The sequence below is a fragment of the Danio aesculapii genome, chromosome 21 (assembly GCF_903798145.1).
Source record: "Danio aesculapii chromosome 21, fDanAes4.1, whole genome shotgun sequence".
In the NCBI taxonomy this organism is placed as follows: Eukaryota; Metazoa; Chordata; class Actinopteri; order Cypriniformes; family Danionidae; genus Danio; species Danio aesculapii.
In genome coordinates this window covers 28,871,830-28,897,235 of record NC_079455.1, presented here as the reverse complement: position 1 = coordinate 28,897,235, position 25,406 = coordinate 28,871,830, and the positions used below count along the sequence as shown (strand labels likewise).

Genomic DNA, 25,406 nt, shown 5'->3' with positions numbered 1-25,406 from the left:
GCGCTTCAGGCATGGTTTCACCTATTTTACCCATGTAATGGAGCTACTCGTGTCATCTCAAGTGTTCACGCTAGCTCAAAACTTCTACAGGTAACGCTTTAGATTACAGCACACAATTTACATAGTAAATAAGCCAATTTTGCAGCATGCTTTTTTGTAATAATAATACAGTATGTATGTGTAAGTAATAGAGATCAATAATAAATACTGTACGGGGGAACAAAGAGGTAACAAGTGTCACTTCTAATTTACAGCCTGCAAATGTTATGTAATTACATGAAACAAGGGAATGAACAAAACAACACCACCTTAATTTACACCCAGCTATGAGGTCAATTTGAATGTATGTATTACCATATGAAAGTGTAATGCACCGATTTTAACTATCCACTTCTGCATCAAAGAAAATTTAAATACAACACAAAACTTGTACACCTAATGGACAACTGGGTATTAACAACAAAAGTAGAGGACATTTAGCTATTTTTGTGAATCAAAAATAATTATAATAAATAAATATAACGTTTTGGGCGACGCGGTGGTACAGTAGTGCTGTCGCCTCACAGCAAGGTCGCTGGTTCGAGCCTTGGCTGGGTCAGTTGGCATTTCTGTGTGGAGTTTGCATGTTCTCCCCGCGTTTGCGTGGGTTTCCTCTGGCTGCTCTGGTTTCCCCCACAAGTCCAAAGATATGTGGTTCAGGAGAATTGGGAAAGCTAAATTGTCCATGGTGTAAATGTGTGAATAAATGTGAATGGATGTTTCCTAGTGATGGGTTGCGGCTGGAAGGGCATCCGCTGTATAAAAAATAAAAAACGTGCTGAATAAGTTGGCGGTTATTCATGTGGCGACCCCAGATTAATAAAGGGACTAAGCCGAGAAGAAAATGAATGAATAAATGAAATATAAAGTTTTCTAAATAGAAAAACGCAGAAAAACCACAGTATATTTGTGATTATTGCATAAATATAATATTCTGTGTTGTTGCAGTGTAAATGAAACTGTTAACCTGCTGTTTCATAGTTACATGGTAAATATTATATTTGTGGAGTGTAAATTCAAGTTTCCCCAACTTTGTTCCCTTAAACTAACACATGAACACAGTAAATAAAAAAAGTTCAGGATTAAAAAAAATAGAAACTGCATGACACCTCCCTTTTTATGTTTTTACTGACATTACTATGACAAATAATAGTATTTATTTTTTTTTTGCTGTGTGGTTTCTATGAAGGTTTTTAGTTGTAGTGAGAACAATCTATAGGGTCTAAAGGTACAATATTTTGGTGCATTAACATTGTTTAGATTGATTACCACACTGTAAAAAATTATGATCAATAAGTCATGACTATATGTGTTTTTAGTTCAGTGTAACTTATTAAACTGTTACTCTTGTTCCAACTTAATTTAATGAGTTACCCAAGCTGTTTTAATCAGTTCGATATAATATCCATTAAAATGGCTCATATGGTTAATTAGTTTCAGCTTAACAATGTAAGGCAACCAGTTTAACAGTGCAAAAAAAACATGTTTCATTTTTTAATAGTTAAGTTTTTTTTTGTTTTACTGTATATACTGTATGTTTTTTACTGTATATAAGCTATGCAAATACTCGCTATTATTTGATATTAACAACCTCTCTATAACTGTCACATGATTAATCTTCGATGGTGGACTACTAATTCACTGGTTGAATTACTTTTTATGTATATTTGACAGATTTTTGTCTGTGTATTGCAAAGATGTAGATGATAGTACTTCAAAATGTTGGTGCATTTATTTTTAAGTTGATGAAATACAGTAGTTAACAGTATATTTGTTTAGTTTTTAAATGGTAAATTTCTAGCAATCACAGCTGACATATTTTACTGTAAATCTGCATGTATTACAAAGTTACAATGTAGATGTTCAACTTTCCACACATTTGTATACATATTCAACATTGTATACAATGATAAAATACAGTAATTTACCGTTAATTTGTTTAGTTTTTGGTAAAGTTCTGGCAACCACAGCTGATGTTTTTTTTGACATATTTTGACCATATAATACAAAGATACAATGTATTTTAGATGTTAATACTTCAATACAGCGGTGTGTTGACATTTTATAAGTTGAAGAAATACAGTAGTTTACCATAAATTTGTGTTTTGTTTTTAATGGTAAAGTTCACGCAACCACAGGTGACATTTGTTTTTACCATATATTTCAAAGATCTTTTTTTATTTGTGCATTATAGCATATTTATGGCACTTTAATGTGTATTAACATTGAATAAGGTAATTAAATACAGTAGTTTACCATAAATGTATGTATGCTGGCAGCTAGCTCTCTGCAACTCTCACATGGTCGCCCACTGAAGCTAAGCAGGGCTGTGCCTGGTCAATACTTGGATGGGAGACCACATAGAAAAGCTAAGTTACTACCGGAGATGGTGTTAGTGAGGCCAGCAGGGGGAACTCAACCTGCGGTCTGTGTGGGTCCTAATGCCTCAGTATAGTAAACGAACTCTATACTGCTCAGTGAGCACCATCTTTCAGAAGAGATGTTAAACCGAGGTCCCTCGTAACCATCCCCATATCATAACTAGTTTCATCACTATCTCCTCTCCACCAATCAGCTGGTGTGTGATGTGCGGTCTGGTGCAATATGGCTCCCATCGCGTCATCTAAGTAGATGCTGCACACTGGTGGTGGATGAGGAGATTCCACTCACCGTGTAAAGCGCTTTAAGTGTCTAGAAAAGCGATATATAAATGTAAAGAATTATTATTAATATTATTAGTTTTTAATGGTAAAATTCTGGCAACTACAGCAGACATATTCACCATAAATAATATTTTTTTCTTTTCTTTTTTTACAGTGTACTGTATAAGTACACTATTATTACAAAACGGGCACGCTATAAATTATGTAAATTGCAGGATGTATTCTAAAGCATTGCCCATATACATGCTAACGCACACACAGACCACCTGTTTCTTCCCTAACAACATCCTCCATTGTTTCCCCAGTCACATGTGCTGTCTTTCTCCCAAAGGCGTAACCCTCATCTCTCTTCATTAGCCTGTAATGCTCACTAATCAGAGGTTATAACCTGTCTCACCTTTCGGTTCCACTCAGCATCAGGTCCAATAAAGTGCACATTAACACGATTCGCCCTCCTCTGAATTCACAGCTCTCCACAAGTGTCTTTATCTCTGGAAACACCATGAATGTACTTTCAAGAGCCATAATGCAGAGAGCAAATGAAACATCCACAAAATTCCTTTCTTTCCACTTGCTCAATTAGATGGTTCCTTTAAGGATATGACACTTAAGCAGCCCATATTCAATCACTCTAATGAGGCTGTACGTGCTTGGCGTAAAAAAGTGATGAATTATAGCTACGGGCCTTAAGTGGAGAGTTTAAAAGTGTTCATTAAGCAAAAATTTCATGTAATATATCAGCACGGAGGGCAAAAAAGGTTTTAATGATGATTTAGATTCACAGGGGTGACAGGGTGATCTGTGATATGAATCAGATTCAATTATGCTAAAACAGAAAGTACCATAAACTTGCAGGCGATAAAATTTAAATGTACAGCTATGGGAGAAATTAAAAGATCACTTGACAATTCTCAGGTTTGATGGATTTTCTGGATTTATTAAGTATGGGTTAAGCAAAATGGTCATTTTTGATTCTATAAAACTCTCATATATTAACTTTAAAATTTTTGATACATTCGGATACATTTACTCATACATTTTAATGTAAGAATAGTGTCATTTATATGTTGTAATTGAAGTTCATGATTTCACATAAATAAAATGTTGATTTCTTAACTCAGGGTAAATACAGGAATCAGAGAGATAAATTAAATACCTTTTAAGTCCTTTTTAAAGGTCCAGTTAAATTAAAATAATGTTTTTAAATGTTAGTATCAGTCTTCAAGGATATCTATAAAATATCTATAAGACAAAATTACATAAAACTTATAAAAGCTTGTAGTTTGTCATTGGATGAACATTTTTTTTTGTCACGTCACTTCATACTTCAGTTTCTCCTCAAATCTTGTCCAATGAAATGCTCTCTAGTATCTGACATGCCCCGCCCCCTTCAAGACGCTTCTCATTTGCTTTTCATTTGATGCGCTTGAGCTCAACCACCCTCACTGGCAGAGCTGTGGTAAAACAAAACGCAATTGGCTGTTTTTTTTTTTTTTAATGGAGGAGCTACTCTATGTCCAGCCCTCACTTCGTTTTTCAGTTAAGATTACGTTAAACATAAAAACTGCACATTTCAAAGCCCTTCTCTGGACCTTTAAGACTCTTTCTATACATTTTAATGCCTCATAGCTACTTTAGGTTTCAACCGGTAACGTTGATGACATTTTGACCTACAGTATATTTACTAAATACTGAATACTGATTTTAAGAAACGAGTTTTCACCTTTAAAAGGCAACTAACATGAAAATAATTTTTTGTAAGCTGTTTGGACAGAACTGTGTGTGGGTAGAGTGTGTCCACAGTCATATTAAAGTGATAGAACACAATAAGCCTCTTTTTTATTTGCTGATGTTAAAATAGGATCCAAATCCCACCCATTTTGAGGCCCATAGCAACACGATGTAGGAGTGCGGTTTCCCTGCCCACCGAATTGTTTGACAGCCATGTATTAACATGTCTACATAGTAATGAGTATAAGGACGTGTGCAAAGCAAATGGGATTAAAAGATCTGTTCAGCTCTCTGTGATCATCAATCATCATCAAATGTGACGCTTCAATCCTGCTTTGTGGATGTTAAATCAGGTTTATTTTGTACATCAACATAACGAATATACATACACCAGTGCATGTTAACTTATATCCTGTCACATTTGCCATGCAAAAACAGTGCAAAGTAAACATGCGCACTGTGTGTGTCCGCTGTGTGTATGAGCGTGAACTTTGTAAGGACATTGTGTGTGATTCATCATCACAGAAATGCTTGAATTAACTCCACAACAAATACATTAAATAATTACTGGGAAAGTTCTTACTGTAGTATTTCTTACAAACATTACGTGAGATCTGCTTCCTTCGTGTCTGTCACTGTGCTGTTTATCTGACGTAGCTGAGGCGGAGATTGAGGCACACTCTGACAGGCACGTGGGAATGGTGGGCGTGGAGAACTAGCATTAAAGGCAAAGGCAACAAAAACATCTACATGGTGTTTAGAGCAGAAAATTCCATATATTCTGAAAGGTATAATAAATAATCTGATGGGTGTTTTGACCTGAAAATTTTCAGACACATTCTGGAGACAAACAAGACTTATCTTAAATCTTGAAAAAGGGGTAAAATAGGTGCCCTTTAATTGATAGGACTGTAGAGAGTATAAACAGGAAAGCGTGGAGAGCAGACAGGAAAAGGATCGGCATAGGACCTCAAGGCGGGAATCAAACTCAGATTGCAGCGAACACAGGAGTGCCATGTGTCGACACACTAACCATTATAAACTAATTATGAATATAACATTAAATAAACATTAATGTACTTAATAAAAAATGCAAATCCGCAGGTGGTGCAGAAAAATGGTGTTGCATTGGTTACTGCAGTAAACAAAACAGCATGATGTCAAATCTTGCAGGGTTTATTAATTTCATAAACTACATAGCACCCCAATATTCAGGCAAAATTTAGCATACAACTATACATTGTACAATCAAAAATGATACGAAATTTATTACTTTTTGTATAACATTTTAATACTTTTTATGGCCTTAAATTCCTCTAAATTGATTTAGTAACTTTTATTACTTGTCCCCATGAAGTACTTTGAAATGTGCATTTTTTATTCGATGTTTGATGTAATCTTGACTGAAAAATGAAGCCAGTAGTGTTTTTTTTAAGTCCATTAAATGAAAGCAAGTAAGATATCAGATAGAGAGCAGGCCCTATGAAAACATTAGCATCAATTTCACAACCAGGTGGTGGAGGTAGAGGGTTTTGGGGAGATCGCACGATGGACGAAAGTGAGGAGCAGGGGGAGGAGGGGTGTCGGACGTACATCAAAAGGGTTGGGGGGTCTGGTGTGTCCCTAATATCTATGGGGGTCCCTAAACACCGTGAGCCCTTTGAAATGTCCTAACCCCCAACAACCCCCCCACCCCTTGCGTCGTCTCTGCGTTTTGGCGAAAGTGATAAACTACAAGCTTTTCAGGTTTATATCGGTTCTATACCTTTTATTTAGCTTATAGATTTATTTGAAGACAATCATACTGACACTAACATCTAACTTAATTATTGGACCTTTAAGACCCACAGACACCCTGTAACTCTTCTGAAGTTGAAAAAATTAATTTACTACTGTCTAAAAATTAATATAAAGTGATATCAGCAGTTGTTAACAGGATAAAAGTTCTCTTTCTATATCTTATTCTGTAAACTATTCTGTATATATTGCTGTATATTCATCAACGTCGTAATATAAGAGTTTCTGAAAGGAGAGATTGAACAATAAAAATATCGAAATAAAAGAAAATGAGGAAAGACAGTGTTGGTCAAGGTGAGGTCACAAGCTCATATGAAAAACATGAGACAGGTCTGTAGTGACCCATAATTAGCTTCATGTTTATTCATCCCACATATGAGGCCAGAGCGGTGAGAAAAACCCAGAGAAAAGTATGAGTGTGCATGATGTGAGAGAGAGAGAGAGTGTGTGTGTATGCGGCGCATGCCGATTAGCGCTAACATTCACCAAATACCCAGGCTTAGTGCTAATCCCCGTACACTGATGCGCTTTAGAATGTAACAGAGCCCACTGACAGTCAGAAAACTTCCCTTTAATTGATCGTCTTCAGTTTGAACTCATGGCCGATCTTTTCTCATTTGCTTCTCCTTAAAGGGACACTCTTTTTTCCTATCCATGCATAAACATTAGCATCTTCGTAGCCTTTTAATCCTGTGGATTTACCATAATCAATCAAGCATAATCGCACGCAAGCAAATCAGCTCTAATCAAACGCTAACGCTCCACACAATTAATGACCAAGAGAGCTTAGTTGCTTTGGTTTACACATTCAAGTGAGCGTTCGTACTAAAACTGTTGACTTTGTTGTAAACACACTGGATGATGATTAAATACAAAACAGAAACTTATTTAAACAAATAATAACAATAAAATGAAAAAAATATAAAAATAATGTTGATTCCAATCATTCCAAATTACTACATGTGCATTATATAATGTAGGCATCACAAGGTTGTTGAACAGGCACGTTATTAGGTATTATTAGGCCATGTTGCATTTTCTAGTTGTGAAAATAATAATTTTACTAATATAATAAGTACAATTTGCACAGTACAGCTGTCAAACATATAAAAAAATAACCAGCAGTTATAATGTAATATTAAAAAAGGGTAATATCTATTATATTACTCTTTTTTGCCATCTTATCAACTCCTTGTAATGTGTGTTTATATGAAAATGTCTGGTACATATAAAGAGAAACAGTCACTCATACAGTCATAAATACCACAGTAATTCAGATTTGCTTCATCCAGCATTCCTCACAATGACACAAGACCTTCAAGGCCACTTTTGAACATCAACAGTAAAACATTTTTCTGGCCTTCTCTACAAGATGTCTGCCAGTTTCCCTAGCATCCTTATTAGCAGTGGTGTAAAGTAATGAATTACAAATACTTTAGACACTGACGCTTTAGAAATGCAGCAAACATGTACTGTGTGGAAGCATTAAACTGTCCAAGAGACTGCATGTCACTGATAGGGAAATGGAGGATGTCTACTGTATACTGACTAAAATCACCAAATGGCCTTAAACAATAAATAAATGCACTACAGAATGTTACGTTTTCACACACATGCACAAATTGCATGCATAAATTGCTCCTGCTGGACAATCGATGCTTATTAGTCAGGGTTTAAAGTGCTAATGGTAAACATATTGGCACAGCTAGATTTTAGAATCTTAGGTTACACTGATTTTGTTCACATGTAAACGCATCAACCTTCTGGTCATATATTAATGTAATGTAAAATGGGCGTGTTAACCCCTAACCAAAATAATATTCGCCTTATAAATAATAAATAATGAATAATATAATATAGGAATAATAATAAATAATATTCACTTAAGTTATACCACAATATTGTCTGCAAAATGAATAATTCTCAACTAACTGTAGTATAATTAGTTTGATCCTGCTAAATTGCTCCACCACTTATTCTAAATCCTACATTTTCTATTCTACTTTTACCACCAATACTGGCAAAACTGCAATACCAGGTCACTGAATGGAGTTGTAAAAGTATTCATTCATTCATTTTCTTTTCACCTTAGTCCCTTCTTTAATCTGGGGACACCACGGCGGAATGAACTGCCAACTTATCCAGCATATGTTTACACAGCGGATGCCCATCCATCTGCAACCCATCACTGGGAAACACCCATACACTCTCATTCATTCATTCTCATTCATTTAGCTCACCCAATTCACCTTTAACGCATGTCTTCGGATTGTAGGGGAAACCGGAGCACCCGGAGGAAACCCACGCGAACACAGGGAGAACATGCAAACTCCATCCAGCCGAGGCTTGAACCAGCAACCTTCTTGCTGTGAGGCGATTGTGCTACCCACCGTGATGCCCCCTATTCCATCTCCCTGCTCCAAAATCTATTTAATATCTGGTACCCAGGTTCACGTATTGCATGTCATCCTTTGGCAGGAGACCATGCTAATCTTCTCTGTATCTATCCAATATTAGTATGTGTGCCGCCAAAGTCAAAATAAAAATAAATTAAAAAAACAATTAGGACAAGAAAAATTATACAACCAGTTCTCCAATCAGAAACATGGATTCTGTTCACGGAGTTGTACAAAATGAGGCGACTGTCCCCGCTAAACATATAAATTGGCCACCTCATTTGGCAACCAAGTGGACAAATGAGCAGGGGCTTTGCTAGGGTTGAAAGGTGGAGTTCTAATTCACTCCACTGGCCACCCCCTAAATTTCTAAATTCAACAAATTGCAGAATATTGATATTCAATGGGATACTTTTTTTATATCTTTTTGTATCAAAAATTGTACAAAAAATTTAAATAAAGATCTATATGCTATGATTATGTTTACTTCAAATTTCTTTAGAGGGAGATTTTTTTCCCCAGTTTTCCTTAAAATAGTGTGAAGTGAGCATTACAGCACTTTAAATGCCTGTAATGCCTGTTTCATTCACACAGGGCGCTCTTGAGCAGAAATTCCATATATGCCTCACAAAAGTAGTAGAACATTCCAGGAAATCTTTAATATGGATGAAGGCATCCAGCTATTGCGGTAGTTAAATGAATGAAATAAGATCTGAATAAAATAAATAAATAAGCTTTAACTGACCATCTACACGACTGTGACAATAAATGTTCTATTTGTGTTCTTCCAGCCATCTTAGGTATTTTCATAAGAATAAAGTTGATTTATAATCCGATGCTAACTGACATGGCATGTTACAGTAGAATATAGCTATAAAAAATACACTAAATACATGAACTCACTGTGATTTAACTATTACAGAAACAGATGTGACTATCATATCTAGATAATATGTCTAGATATCTATACCATATCTAGAAGCTGGTACAATTTACGTTTTGACACATTTTATTGATTAGTTTTTTGTTTTTTTCACCAAAACTACACACACTTTATACTGTGTAAACGAATATAAAGCTTCATCAGTAGTTAGCACTATTCAGTTTTGTGAAACAGTTGTATTATTCCCCCATCAGCTTCAACTCCTCAAAGTAATGAATGAATGACGACAGTGCAGTGGCGGGATTTTTATAACACTGGCCGTGTAACAACAATCCCACTCTCACCTGCTGGTAGAAACAGGTACAGCTGAACAGCTGGCTATTTTAATACTCGACACAAAAGCTGCGTTAAGTGGAATACATGTGATGTATGTGGTAATTTTAAGTACTTGGATTAAAAAAAAAAAATGTTATACAACTTTTTTTTTTTTTAAATGCAACATATTCCAAAAGATCAGGGGCAATACTCATTTGACAATACCCCCTAAGCCCCCACCTGCAACATCACTAAAATTAGAAATGACAAAATCTGCTTTTCACAAACTCAACCCAATATAAAATATATAAATAACATATCAAGACAAAAATATATTTTCTTACGTCAAATTAACCTTACTTTACAATAAATTTGAAATGTAAAGTCCATGAAAGTAAATTTACTTAACTTGCACTTAAAAACACCCTTGAAAAGAAATGGCATTGATGTAAGCTACATTTTTTATTTGCAGGGCATACGGTGGATTAATTTTCACAGCATAATACTCACTAGTCTTAAATACTTTTAGAAGGGATCATTTTTACTCATACTTTGAGAATTTAGACAAATACTTTTATTATACTTGCATTACATTTTTTGGCAAGTAATGGTACTTATACTCTTTCAGCTACAGCATATTAGACATTTAAACTAAAGGTTCATCCTAAATATAGCAAATGTTTATACGTTTTTGCAAACTACCCTCAGGAATGAGCTTTATAAAATTAAATGGTGTAGTTTAAATTAACAGTGTCATGCTAACCAAGCAAAAATTGACTCACTGTACCAAAACCCCAGCCAAACAGGACAGTGGCCAAGTGTTTACTGTGGAAGAGCAGTTTTCTTTTGCTCTGGCTTTGTTACTGGTGCCTCACGTAGCCTGTGTTTTCAATCGCAGACTGAAGTAATCAAATGTGGAGATTAAATCTGGCCTCGGCTGGTCAGCTGCCTGACCAAGCATTCTCTTCCACACCATTTCCTCTGCCAATCTTTACTATTATTCACACCCTCTCTTTTCATTCCTCTTTCTGCCCCTTTATCTTGCTTTGACAGTACTTTTCTATTACTCCCTCACTTCATTCATCCTCATCCGCTCATTCCTGCTCTGGGTCTGAAAGGAAGAGGCAGAAATCAGATCAATAACTTCCTTTGCTTTTCAAGAAACCTTTCGGAACACTGCTAGGGAATTGACTTTCATGTATAATAGCACATAGAAGTCATAATTTTTCTTTTTGGTAATAATTGAAATAATTAATTGTGAATATTTGTTCATCCAACAAGGTTTTGTGTGTCATTGAAGAAAAGAAAAACAAAGCGGCTGTTATCAGCATAAAACTTATCTCTATGACTAGTGGCTTCATATGTTTCACAACAAAAATACAAAAGGAAATACTTAAATAGAATATACTAGACTTAAAAAAAATTAATAATAATAATAATAGTAATAATAGATAATAATAATAACATCATGACTACTTTTTTAGATCTAACTTTTTGATTAATTATTATGTATAACATAATACATGCATTCACAATATGCTGAACCACATTATATTAGTAATTAAATATACTTTTAAACATTATTCGCAACTAAATTGACCAAATATATAAGTGAGACAAAAATAAATATTAATAAACACTTCAATGCATAATACTGAATGAACCTTACATTGTATACAAAATTGTGTGCATGTATGTGTGTGTATGAATAAACAAAGCATCAATCCAATATCCTGGACTGATTTTAACATGCAAGTGTAAATCTTGCAACTTCATCAATAATGAGATTAAACTGTCCTTAATAAATTAAACAGCAACAGAAGATAAATCTTTAAGCATGACCCTGGTTTCATGTCAGCAGGAGCGTCTTCGATCCAGTGCACCCGCAACTTTGTTTGGTGAGAGCAGAGAAAATTGATTCCGCTTCCACATATTGAGAACAAATGCAACAGTAGGCCTGTCATCACCGCATCTCTAAAACACAGCCTTTCTCAAAGCCACCCGAGGGATAAATCAGGCTTTAATCACCTCAAAGAAACCTGCTCTGAGTCGGCAGGCCATCCAAAGGCAGTTTATAAATAACTACTAACTGCAAATTATTAGACAAAAATGAAATAAATAAACAACTAATAAAAATATTATTATATATTTATTATCTTTTAATTATTTTTAAAAAACTTAATAGATTTTAAGGTTAAAATAATAATTAACACATTTAAGGTTACAATAAATAATAAATAAATGAACCAATAATAAAAAAATTTAATAAATTATCTATATTATTATCTTTTAATTGTTTATTTATAATTTTTGAGCTTAATAAATTTTTTAAGATTATATATATATATATATATATATTATATATATATATATATATATATATATATAGACACACTCACACAAATAAAATAAAATAAAATAAAATAAAATAAATAAATAAAATAAAATAAATAAAAAAATAAATAAAATTAAATTAAATTAAATTATTAAATTAAATTAAATTAAATTAAATTAGTAACGAAGGTATGACATTTTTGCTGAAATGGCACTGGGATTAAATATTGTCATATTAATGGGTTTCAAATCTTTTAAAAATATTTTTAGTATGACTACTACTACTGCTTCTGCTGCATACATATTGGCTAAATGTATGCTTTTGCATAAACACAGCCAAAATGACCAAATTCGACAAGCTGACTTTACATATTAAAACACTGCTCTGGGTTTGCAGGTCATTGAAAGGCAGCTGTAAAAGTCTCTACTGAATATTAGAGAGCCTTGCAGATTTCAGTCTGAACCAGCAGGAATACTAAACAGACACACAGTTTTTCTCTAATCATATCAGTCTACTCAAAGAGGATTCGCTGAGAATGAACTGCAGACACTAAAAGTGCCGTGTGATTGCACGTGCTGCCTACGTTGTTTTACCACCCAATTCATTAAAGAAATTATGCAAATAGTATAACACTGCGAACCATTCGCTCACAGAATATATTGGACACAATTTGCAAGGAGCAATTCCCAATCTTGAGGGTCGCATCTGAGCCCTATAGGTAGAAGATTATTGTGATATTATGCTAATAAGTCTTTTTTTTTTGCAGAAAGGATATTGTTTTCTAAAGACAGCAACAGTAGGGGTATATCACAACTATACACAATTATTTTTATTATATTGAATTATTATGACTTATTATGGTCATTATTATGTTTTTTATGTATGCAAATATTATTTATATACACACGCACTTTTATATATGATTTACGAGTACTCTGCATAGGTGCAATGCATTTTATACTTTGAAAAATGCATATTTTATTTTAGTCTTACCTCTACACCCAAACTCTACAGGAAACCTTGGTCAAATTTTGAACCACATAAAACAAATACACACAGACACACAAACATTATAACAGGTGAGTCCACTTAACAAGACAAACAAAACAAAAAAACAACAAAAAAACCTATAACATAAACATACATAAACAAACATAACATATTGGAAAAAACTAAGTCAAAACAAAACAAAACAAAACAAAACAAAACAAAACAAAACACAACAAACAAAACAAACAAAAACAAACAAAACAAAACAAATAAAAAACCAACAAAACAAAAACTAAAAAAACAAAACAAAAAACACAACAAACAAAAAAAAACAACAAACAACAACAAAACAAAACAACAAAACAACAAACTAAACAAAACAAAACAAAACAAAAAAAGAATCCTGAGGGCTATATATAACAATCATTGTGATCACATGATGTGAAACAACCAATGGGATCTAGACACAACTAAGACAACCAACGAGAAACAAGCCACATAACTTAAACCACTCAGAACATGACACACAAACACAAAGGAACACAAGGTGAGGAAACAATAAAGGAATATAAAAATCTGAAAATAAAACTAGTAAAATTAGAGTGGTGATGGATGGATGGATGGATGATGGATGGATGATGATGGATGGATGGATGGATGGGAAAACTATTTAGCAATTTAGTCTCCAGACAGGTAATATATGGATAGATACAGATATCTAAAAATCTGAAAGTGACTTAAAACAATCTTCTGCGAAACATAATTTCGAAATGTGATATCTTTAACATTATCTGACTAAGCGTTACAGTAATGTACCCTTTTCGTGATCTTCTATCCTCTACACTCTCTTTATATGCTGCACAGGGAAGCATAATCTTCCATTGGAAAACCCGTCTGACCTCATCACTGCAATCAAGCAGCAAAGAATCCTATGAACACGGCGTATCATTAAACCGTCAATGCCCACATATCGACATCAGATTTAACAGCACAGAAAAAAAGAGTGTTTAAACCTACACTAAGCGAATGAACACATGCCCTTCACATATGCTCATTAGAAAGACGAGAAGTGGGCTGATGGTCAGAAGGACATGTCTTTTTTTTCTCCACAATTAGTTCTGTTCAGAAAAGCATTCATTGGGACAAATGGAGATTATTGAGCCTCATCTCTACATCATGCTTCATTACAGCACTGCTGCATTAGCTTACTCTGGTCCTGTTTAATGCACACATACAAATACATATAATGAGCTCTTAAACCATATCTATCTTGAAATGCCTTATTGTGTAAAGTATGTATTGCGTAATGTATTGTTGCTGACCACATCCATGTTTCTTTTCCATTTTAATTATTTATAATTATACAACACTATTAGACTATTAGATTTTTATAGACTATTAAAATCATAACACCTTAGAATAATAGTCCATTAGTTAATCTTAATGTATTTACCAACACTAACTAATTATGAACAATCTTGTAATGCATTTATTAATCATAGTTCAACACGATGTGCTTGTTAACATTAGTTAATGCATTCAGAGTTAACAAACTAACACGAATTAAAAATGTTTCACTTAAATAGCATTAACTAACTGATGAATTAATAACTAAGATGAATATTTGCGTAATAAATGCATAACTAATTCTTTATCCATGTTAGTAAATACATTAGCATTAACTATTGGACCATTATTTTAAAGTGTCACCTTAAAATATACCCAATGCTTGATTAAAATAGTAACATACACACAAATACATTACTCTTGCTTGGTAATTTTCTTAAATCTTACAAACTGACATTTTAAATATATTTTAAATCAGCATAATCTTTTTCACAGACACAAAAACTCTAAGACTAATTTGGAACTTAAATAAAAGCAGTTTCCTAAGTTGTCCAAAGAACACAAAGAAAAGGGTTTGACAAATCATCTTCCTCCTCCACCATTCTGCAGCTCCACATAAACAAAGCTACGGTGGCCCTACTCGCCTGATTAAATACACCCATCTGCCAGAATATAGACTGACCTCTGGCCTCTTTCACACTTATTTTCTCTCAATGAGTTCACAAACTAAGTTTTATCTGAAAAAAAAAACCTGCAGAAGACTATTTTTGCACAAATTACACCAGCCGGTTTATTGTTGTAAATTCACAGTCCAGTTAAGATGTGATATTACATGCAAAAATATTGTCAATTACAGAATTTTTGGGTTTTGTAAAGAAAGCAAATCCAGAATACACTGTTAAGGCTTGCTTTTATCACTTTTTATCCAGTTGCGTCTGATGATTTAAATCAAAATTACCTTTTTTCTTCTGCTTTCATAAATTTCCTACTGTATATACACCAAAATTAACAGTTTTATTCATATGTATATTCTAAAGATTTTTTTTATGGAAGGACATATTCATACATTATTTGCCTGTTTATATAGAACATTTTATTCAACTTTATTCTTATTATGTTATTTAAAGTTGGTTGTTCACAGTATTTTATAAATTATATTAATATTTAATTCAATAATGCTAGATTTGCATACCTAAACATACCATTTTTTAAAACTAACCTTGCAATCAATCAACTGGGAGATCTGATAAAACCTTGTTGTTTTTTTCACCCTATTCACCTGCAGTGTCTTCTCCTTAATGATAAAATGGTGTCCTTTCATCTATAATAAATTAAGTAAAATCCATCCTGATGGAATGAAATGCATTGCGGGTCATCAGTGGGCCACACTCCGTGCTCTCTTAACCCATCAGACCTCTCAAGATCACTCATCTCCAAGATAAACCCTGCCTCACCTCCCATTTACCACTTCATCCACTCTCTTACTCAATCTGGCCTTCTTTCGTGCCATTAACTGCTTGAGGTGGAGTCTCTCTCTCTCTCTCTCTCCACATCTATACCTGTGCCACTGATTATCCTCTGCCACCAGGACTTCAACTGACTATCAGTAAAGGACTTGGAGAAGGATACAATTATATGGGAAATAAATAAATAGGAAACCAACGAATCCTCAGTAACTAAAGACGGGTGTTGTAAAATAATGACCATAATTCCAACGATAAAAAAACTGTAAAACTGCTACAGTAATCCTGGTTACAGTGCATCTCCTTAATATTATGTAAATGGTTAACTATCATAAACTGACTTACTGTGTTTATTTTAGTCGCTTTCAGAACCCCTCTGTTTCAGAATCTCTCTGTTAAAAAAATACATGTAATAAAATTATATTGATACAAGCCGTTAATTTTTGCTACAAAAACAGGTTCTTTTTTTGCGTAGTCACCCCATGTGTGTCAATTATAAAGCCTAGTCTGCTGTAAAATGTTATTCACTTGATTGTTCAGCTTCATATGGATTGACAAATCAGCTTGTTTAATCATACACACCTCACAAATTCAAGCCAGCAGCTTCTAAAATTTTCTGACATGTTTTAAAAATGTCTCTGCTTGTAAGTTTCTATCACAGAAGTTTGAGCTAAGACTATATGACCATCAACGACTACTCCTGATGGGGAAAAAACACATACTTGTCTGTAAAAATCACATACACCACAAAATATTAAGACACTATTTTCTACACTTATAGAAACAAGATATATATACAATCCCAGGCCACTTTATTAGGTACACCATACAAGCACCGAGTTGGACCTACTTTAGCCTTTAGAACTGCCTTAATCCTTTGTGGCACAGATTCAACAAGGTACTGAAAATATTCCTCAGAGATTTTGGTCCGCATTGACATGATAGCATCACACAGTTGCTGCAGATTTGTCGGCTGCACATTCATGATGTGAATTTCCTGTTGCACTACATCCCAATGGTGCTCTATTGGATTAAGTTCTGGTGACTGTGGAGGCCGTTTGAGTAAAGTGAACTCATTGTCATGTTCAAGAATCCAGTATGAGATGATTTACGCTTGATGACATGGTGCATTATCCTGCTAGAAGTAGCCATCAGAAGATGGGTAGACTATGGTCATAAAGGGATGGCCATAGTCAGCAGCAATACTCGGGTAGGCTGTGGTGTTGCCAAAATATCCCCCCAAAATTTCAGTAGCTCAGCAGTTTCTGAAATACTCAGACCAGCCTCCCTGGCACCAACAAACATGCCACGTTCAAAGTCACTTAAATCACCTTTCTTCCCCATTCTGATGCTGGATTTGAACTGCAGAATATCCTGTTGACCATGTCTACATGCCTAAATGCATTGAATTGCTTCCTTGGGAATGGCTGATTAGAAATTTGATTTACGAGCAGTTGGGGAGGTGTACATATAAAGTGGCCTGTGAGTGTATATTGTTCATGATGCAAATTAGCACATTAGAATCAAGGATCATGTGAAATAAATAACAATGCTGGAAAGTCAGCTTTGCCATCACAGCAACAATTTTGATTTTGCAATGTATTAAAAAACACAACCAAAAACAAACAAAAAATGTTCATTTAAATTTCAGTAGTCTGTATTTTAATAATATTGAATTACAATATTGAAATATAATTGAATACAATTATTATTATTATTATTATTATTATTATTATTATTATTATATTTTAAGATACTTTTCTGCTATCTTACCATGTACTATAATTTAATATCATTTCTACAGTATAATACATAATATAATCTATATATGATCTACAGTTAAAGTCAGAATTATTAGCCCCCTTTGAATTCATTTTTTAAATACTTCCCAAATGATGTTTAACAGAGCAAGAAAATTTTCACAGTATGTCTGATAATATTTTTTCTTCTGGAGAAAGTCTTTTTTTTCGGCTAGAATAAAAGCAGTTTTCAATTTTTTAAAAACCATTTAAGGTCAAAATTATTAGCCCCTTTAGGCTATATTTTTTTTACAATAGTCTACAGAACAAACCATCGTTATACAATAACTTGCTCAATTACCCTAACTTGCCTAGTTTACCTAATTAACCTAGTTAAGCCTTTAAATGTCACTTTAAGATGTATGGAAGTGTCTTGAAAAATATCTAGTAAAATATTATTTACTGTAATCATGGCAGAGATAAATAAATCAGTTATTAGAAATGAGTTATGAAAACTATTATGTTTGGAAATGTGCTGAAAAAAAAATCTTCTATCCGTTAAACAGAAACTGGGGAAAAAATAAATGGGGGGGGACTAATAATTATGACCAACTGTATATCTATAATATACATTTGTTCATGTCACAAACAATGTTTCACAGGTTAATCTGGGTGATTGTTCTACCTATTCTCAGCTATCAACAAGATACATGAACATTTTCCAGTCACTTTCTATTTTGACAGATAATTGGTTTCTATTTTGCACACACTGGGAGTCACACTACTGTAGGATCTGTAAGATCTCAGTAGACTCATTTAAACATCAAAGCTGTATTTAAACTTCAAAAATATCTAATTTGCTGTGAAATTGCGTGTGCTGTGTTTTATATATTATTATTTACTTTTTGCATTTCACATAGTAAAGGAAACAGAAAAGAAAACACTGCACTTTTAAACATGTTACATGCACTCACATGTAACCCGTTTGCAAATATCCCATGCAATAATATGCATTTTAATGACAGAAATTATAAAAGCGGTTTATCTAAACAAGTTAAACTGAACATTCTCTAGAGGTTTGAATTTAATTATAGGCTGTGGATACGGGCTCTGCTAAGCTCGACTGTCTGCCTCCATTTGATCAGAAACATTTCTGACACCTTCAAAGAATCTGCTTACAGTCTGCTGAACTAGAGGACGATTGATTCAGCAAAATATTACCATTCGGGGAAAGGGGAAGGTACACAAAACTCCAGATTTCCAGCATTTAATAAACAGCAATAACCTTTATAGAGCCATCTGTTCAAACAGAGCTGCACCTGCAAACAGACACAGTGCTGTGATGACAATAAATGAGGACATGACTATTCTCTCAATTTGCACACACACACAATCTCTCCAAGTGCCAACCATTAGCAAGACATTAACTCTTTTCCCCAACAGCATTTTGGCTTTGTAAATATCAACATACAATTTGTCAATTTTGTATTACTTCTGAGGACATAAGTAGGGCCAGACAGAAGCTGCGAATTATTTTATTTGTTCGGCTATTTCTGCAGAGAATTTAGTAAAAAAAAACCTGCGGATTATGCGGAATGACTTTAGGAGTATCATAACTAAAAACATATATATATATTATATATATATATATATATATATATATATATATATATATATATATATATATATATATATATATATATATAAAGTAAAAAATAATACTTTCTTTTACTTTTATTAAATGTTTACAATGCAAATTCAATTAGATCCACTTATTTGATAAACAAGTCTCTCTACTAGACAGAAAATGTTACTTTTACAAACAGAAAATATTACTTTACAAACTGTATTATACATAAATCATATGAACATTGTAATATTACTATTATTATATAATATTAGTTTAAAAACTGGAAAAATAGAAATTTACACACATTTAAAATACAAGTAAATGCACAAACTCAATTATGGGTAAAAAATCTGCGAAAATCTGCAGATTTCTGCATGCACAGATTCCGTGTGGGTCTAGATATAAAATACAAATTTACTCATTTCAGCTCTGTCTAGCATAATCAAGAAACATTTGAAAACAGCATGTTCATATCAAAACACCCTCCATTAGACTTGCGCAACCTTTCTGTAAATATCCATATAAATTTTTAACCACTTAATTGTGCATCAGCATTGCACAAGACTGGCCTAAAATGTGACCATTCTCTTGTTTTGTATGATTTCTTGTGTGAGGAAATTACAAAGCAAGAATTAGCTTTAGCTACACCCTGAAAGGCAATAACACATAGCAGAGCAATACTTTATATCTATTTATTATCTATTCGATTTGCTTTTGTGTTCTTTTTAGCAATACATTTAGATTTGCAAAGCATTTAAACATTTGCATTTTCATAAATTTAAACAAACACGTTGTTAGCATATTTTTGATAGAAATATAAACACACTTTCTAGGAAATTTTAATTTAGGGTTTTGTTTTGAATTCAGTACACTAAAATATATATACTCAATTTGTTGAAAATTGTTTTCTAAGCAGCCTCTAGTTACTGCTATTAATTTCAACATTCACTGCCTCACAAAAGTCTTGTCGTAAATTCCAGTTCTAGCAACAAATAATATATTGACTTCTAGTTGATTAGTTGGAAAAGTGGCAGAAGGTAGATTTTTCAGATGAATCATCTGTTGAACTGCATCCCAATCATACTGCAGGGCAAATTCTTCGGCAGGATAGTGCTTCTCCTCATACTTCAGCCTCCACATCAAAGTTCCTGAAAGCAATAAAGGTCAAGGTGCTCCAGGATTGGCCAGCCTAGTAACCAGACATGAATAGTATTGAGCATGTCTGGGGTAAGATGAAGGAGGAGGCATTGAAGATGAATTCAAAGAATCTTGGTGAACTCTGGGAGTCCTGTAAGAATGCTTTCTTTGCCATTGCAGATGATTTTATTAATACTTTGAGTCATTGCAGAGATGTATGGATGCAGTCCTCCAAGCTCATGAGAGTCATACACAAAATTAATTCGTTTTCCACTGCACCATGACTTCATATTCTATACTATTTCAGTTTAGTGACAAGACTTTTGTCTAAGAAATATCAGACCTTACTGTCCTAATTTAATAATTAAAATCAAGGCATGATCGTGTTTATTTTGGTAAAATAAGCTGTAATCTAGAGGCCTTTACCTTTCATTTAAGCCACTTCTGATACCAAATAATAAACTAGAAGTCAAGTTATTATTTGTTGCTCCTAAAACTTGGATAAGCAACAAGACCTATGTCAGGTCGTGTAGATTAGAATGAATTAGATGCAACCTTGAAATTGTCTTTTTTTTTTTCAATCTATATATACGTTGTATGCTGTATAGACTTTATAGTGGTGTATAAGTGTCCATAAAAAAAATCATAAAAATGAAAAAAAAAAAATAATAATAATAATTTTAATTGAATAAATAAAACAGAATTGTACTAGCATAGATGTGAGTAAATAAACACTTTCATTAAAGGGTTTCTGTTTTACCCCTTTTGCCAGATGTAAAAGTCTTTGGTGTCTCCAGAATGTGTCCTATAAAATTTCAGCGCAAAATACCCACCAGATTATTTATTATACAATGTGGCGGTTGTGATTCCATCGGTTCTAAATTACATAACATTTTACTGTTTTATTAAAAAGCATGCTCTGTTTTAAAAATGTTTCAAACTTGTAAAACTCATTTTTGAGGTGCGGCTGATCACAGAGAGTTGGAACAGATCTTTTAATCCCAGTTTCTTTGCAAATCCTTTCCTGTAGACATGTTTACATGTCTAACTATGGATACATGTTAATACACACCTGTCAATCAATTTGGTGGGCGGGGAAAACCAAACTCCTACATTACATTGCGGTTGGCCTCATAATCGATGGAATTTGGATCCTATTTTAACGACGGGAAAATTTTTAAAAAGAGACTTGTGTTTATATCACTCCAATATAACTGTTGACACACTACACCTACAGTACACATTTTGTCCAAACAGCTTCCAAAAGTTGATTTTGCATCATAGGTGCCCTTTGAACAAAAATGGAAACATTACTGGTTGTGCTTCACATGAGGAGATGTGCTGACATGTTTGAGCAAATCTGCTGCTGTCATCATGTGCGACCAGCGTAAATGACGAAGACAAGAAAAGTGGAGGGATGAGACAGAGAAATGAGTGAACCATCCTAACTGACAACCCTGATGACATACTACATTACCCATGATTCTAACTGGGGTTATGCTGCTCATTTGCTTCAAATGTGACACCACTCATTACTTACAGGACGATTTCTGTAGAAACGCAGGAATGCTCACGTGTTAAAGCCTCACACATTAGTTCAAATGATTTAAAGATCACAGACAGCACATGTAAGCTGTTTCTGTGGGCCATTTCCTGGGCAATGATGATGATCTTGCACTTGTCATATTAGTAGGCAATCTCTCAGCCTTTGACCTTCACAATCAGCTTTTTTATTTATTTATTTAGTTTTGACATTTCATACTAAATTCCCTTTTCTTTTATTATATGGCTAAATGACCGATAAAGTTGGAGTTTAGGGGGTTGTTGGTAATTTTAAACAAAATGTGTAGAGGAGAAAAACATATATATTCATGTATTATAAAAACAATACAATATACACAGCTGCAAATAAAAAGTAAATGCACATCACATTAAAAAGTGTAATGAGACCGTGATTGTAGCTGGGGTTTGTTATATCACAACCAATCACTACCAGTTCTTCTACTTGTGATCATGTGGGGAAGAAACAGCACTGTTTTATCATACGAAATACATTTTAAGACTCGGTTATAATGATGCTGTGCAGTCTATTGAAATGCACTGGATATTAAAGATATTAAGACCCTTGTTTCTAGAAAACAACCCAGAAATCGACGGTGATGTCATTAGCATGGCCAGATTGGACACAATCTACACTACCTGACAAAAGTCTTGTCACCATCCAAGTTTTAGGAACAAAAAATATTAACTTGACTTCTAGTTGATCATTTGATGTCAGAGCAAGTGGCTTAAATAAAAGGTAAAAGCCTCTAGATTGCGCTTATTTTACCAAAATAAAACATGATGATGCCTTGATTTTTAATTAATTAATAACAACAGTACGATCTGACTTTGCTTAGACAAAAGTCTTGTCACTAAACAGAAATAATGAAGAAAGAAAGCGTTCTTGCAGGACTTCCATTCCACTCATTTTTTGGATTCATCTTCAATGCCTCTTCTTTCCTCTTACCCCAGACATGCTCAATAATGTTCATGTCTGGCGACTGGGCTGGCCAATCCTGGAGCACCTTGACCTTTTTTACTTACAGGAATTTTATGTGGAGGCTGAAGTATGAGGAGGAGTGCCATCCTGCTAAAGACTTTGCCGTTTGGTTTGTATTGTAATAGGCAGCACAAATCTTTTGATACCTCAGGCTGTTGATGTTGCCATCCACTCTGCAGATATCTTGCATGTGCCCATACTGAATGTAACCTCAAACCATGATTTTTCTTTCACCAAACAGACTGATTTCTGTGAGAATCCTGGGTCCATGCGGTTTCCAATAAGACTTCTGCAGTATTTATGATGATTGGGATGCAGTTTAACAGATGATTCTGCGGAAAAAGTCAAACTTCTGCCACTTATTGACTAACTAGAAGTCAAGTTATTATTTGTTGCTCTTATAACTGGGATTCACGACAAGACTTTTGTCAGGTAGTGTATAACATCCAAAACATGTGTGATACTGTAAATACATAAGTCAGCATAATTTAAAACACTGTTCTTGTGTGTTTTTTGTATATTTTAATAAAGAAATCATATCAATTTTTGTGTATTTAAATGTTTAAGCTTAAAACCATATATTTAATTATTGTTAAAAATGTAGTTAAACTACAATAAAAATTCTATTCTGTTTTTAAACTAAGAAAAGGATTAAAAACGATAGATACTTTAGGCTGCAATAACAATGAGACAGAGTTTACGCATGAATGCCTATATATCCCATTACTAAAAGTCCTCTGAAGCACAAGATGATGGACAAGAGCGGAGGCAAACTCTTTCCTCCAGCACCTTCCTGATGCTCAGCCACATCATCACTACAGCAGCCGATGTAGATACAACCGGATATTGACTGCAGTGTCTGAACACATTAGATTCTGTCACTTTCAAAACGACAGTGCGGACCATCAGCCCTAAAGATCGGAAAACCAATCCTAGCATGAAGTCCATTTATAACATTAGTCAAGGTTAAGACTGCAACAAAACGGTCATACTTTTGCTTTGTTTTTTCACACTCTATCTGACATTTAGAGTAGCAGCCATAGCCATACACACTCAAAAAAATTATTACTGCTGCGTGTTCAAACTACCTGTTTAAAATGAGCTGAAACAACACAATTCTTGCAATTACTTTTGCTAATTTATTTGTTTTATGTTTAGTTCACTTCAATTTGTAAACAATTAAGTTAACTTGAGTGTTTTGTGTTGGGACAACATGAATGAATTGTGTTGATCCAACCACCTGGTTAGGGGATTTGAGGTTCTCAGCATGCTTTGCGTGGAATTGAATTAGGAGAGGGGAATGTTGACAATAAAAGTAATCGTATGTGTTTAAAGTTAATAGAAAGACTTGTTAGAGTTTAATCTTCACTTTAGTTAGAAGATTTAGAAGATTTTTATGTAAGGCTTTGAGTTTTGAGATTACCACCTTGCAGAAGCACCCATGCTTTGGGTGTTGGTAGTTTGTTGCTTTGCTCAGTGAGCAATAACTGTCCGAAATTTAGATCTGAGATCAGTCTCAATCAACTGTATAGATGAATTACTGGTTTGTAAACATTCAGGATGCACACGCAGCAAGGTTGCAGAAAAAAATCTGGAGTGCTAACATTTACAGCGAGGGAATGACATGTTATGCGATACAGAGTTTGTTGTTGTATTAGAGATAATTATATTGTATTTTATTGTTTAATTTTATATTAAATTATATTGTATAATTATATATTATATTATATTGATTACATATTGTATATATTATTTATATAATGTTTTCAGCATATTATAACAGCTTGTCACCCAGTGATAAGCACAGTTATTCAGCAAAATCTACTTTAAAGTGAGCAGCGTTCGTCTGATAGGTCCATTTGCGATCACACCCTCCCAATGAATATTGCGTAAGACAAAATGGTCAAGCATCTAGCCCGAAATATACAACGATCTCATTGAAACTCCAAGTGTTTTTACAAGAGAGAAGTGCAAGAAATAATGTTCCATGATTACCAGATTCAAAACTATGTAGTGCTAAAAACTGACGTTCTGCCTAGCCAAAGACAAGGAAAGAAGATGGAACAGTACAATGAACAAGCAAAATAACTGCATTCTAACAGAGAACTGCACCTGTACGGCAGGGTATGTAAACGTATATTTTTAAATTTCATTCTAAGCATTTAGTGTCTGCAGTTTAATTAATCATATTTAACAGTTTTTTTCTGAAATCATTGCTGCAATCAAAAATGAGTAATGTGTAAGATTCAGCATAGTGTGAACTTACCTGATATAAAATGAGAACTGCAGACTCAAGCATTTGTAATTGGGTCCTCACTCCGTTCAGCTCTTATAATGACTGTTAGCCAAAGACGTCTGCGGTTGGCATTAAAAGCAGTGTGGTGTATGGTAAAAGTTAG

The 25,406-nt window shown here is 33.9% G+C and overlaps 1 protein-coding gene and 1 non-coding gene across 3 annotated transcripts in view; both read right to left on the bottom strand.

The window, feature by feature from the left end:
- The window catches only part of unc5da (unc-5 netrin receptor Da), a 357,817-nt gene that overhangs the window by 138,952 nt on the left and 193,459 nt on the right, over positions 1–25,406 (bottom strand). The window lies entirely within an intron of this gene.
- On the bottom strand, positions 8,662–8,768 carry LOC130215299 (U6 spliceosomal RNA). Its single transcript, XR_008835685.1, has one exon. It is a non-coding gene; the product is annotated as a U6 spliceosomal RNA (small nuclear RNA).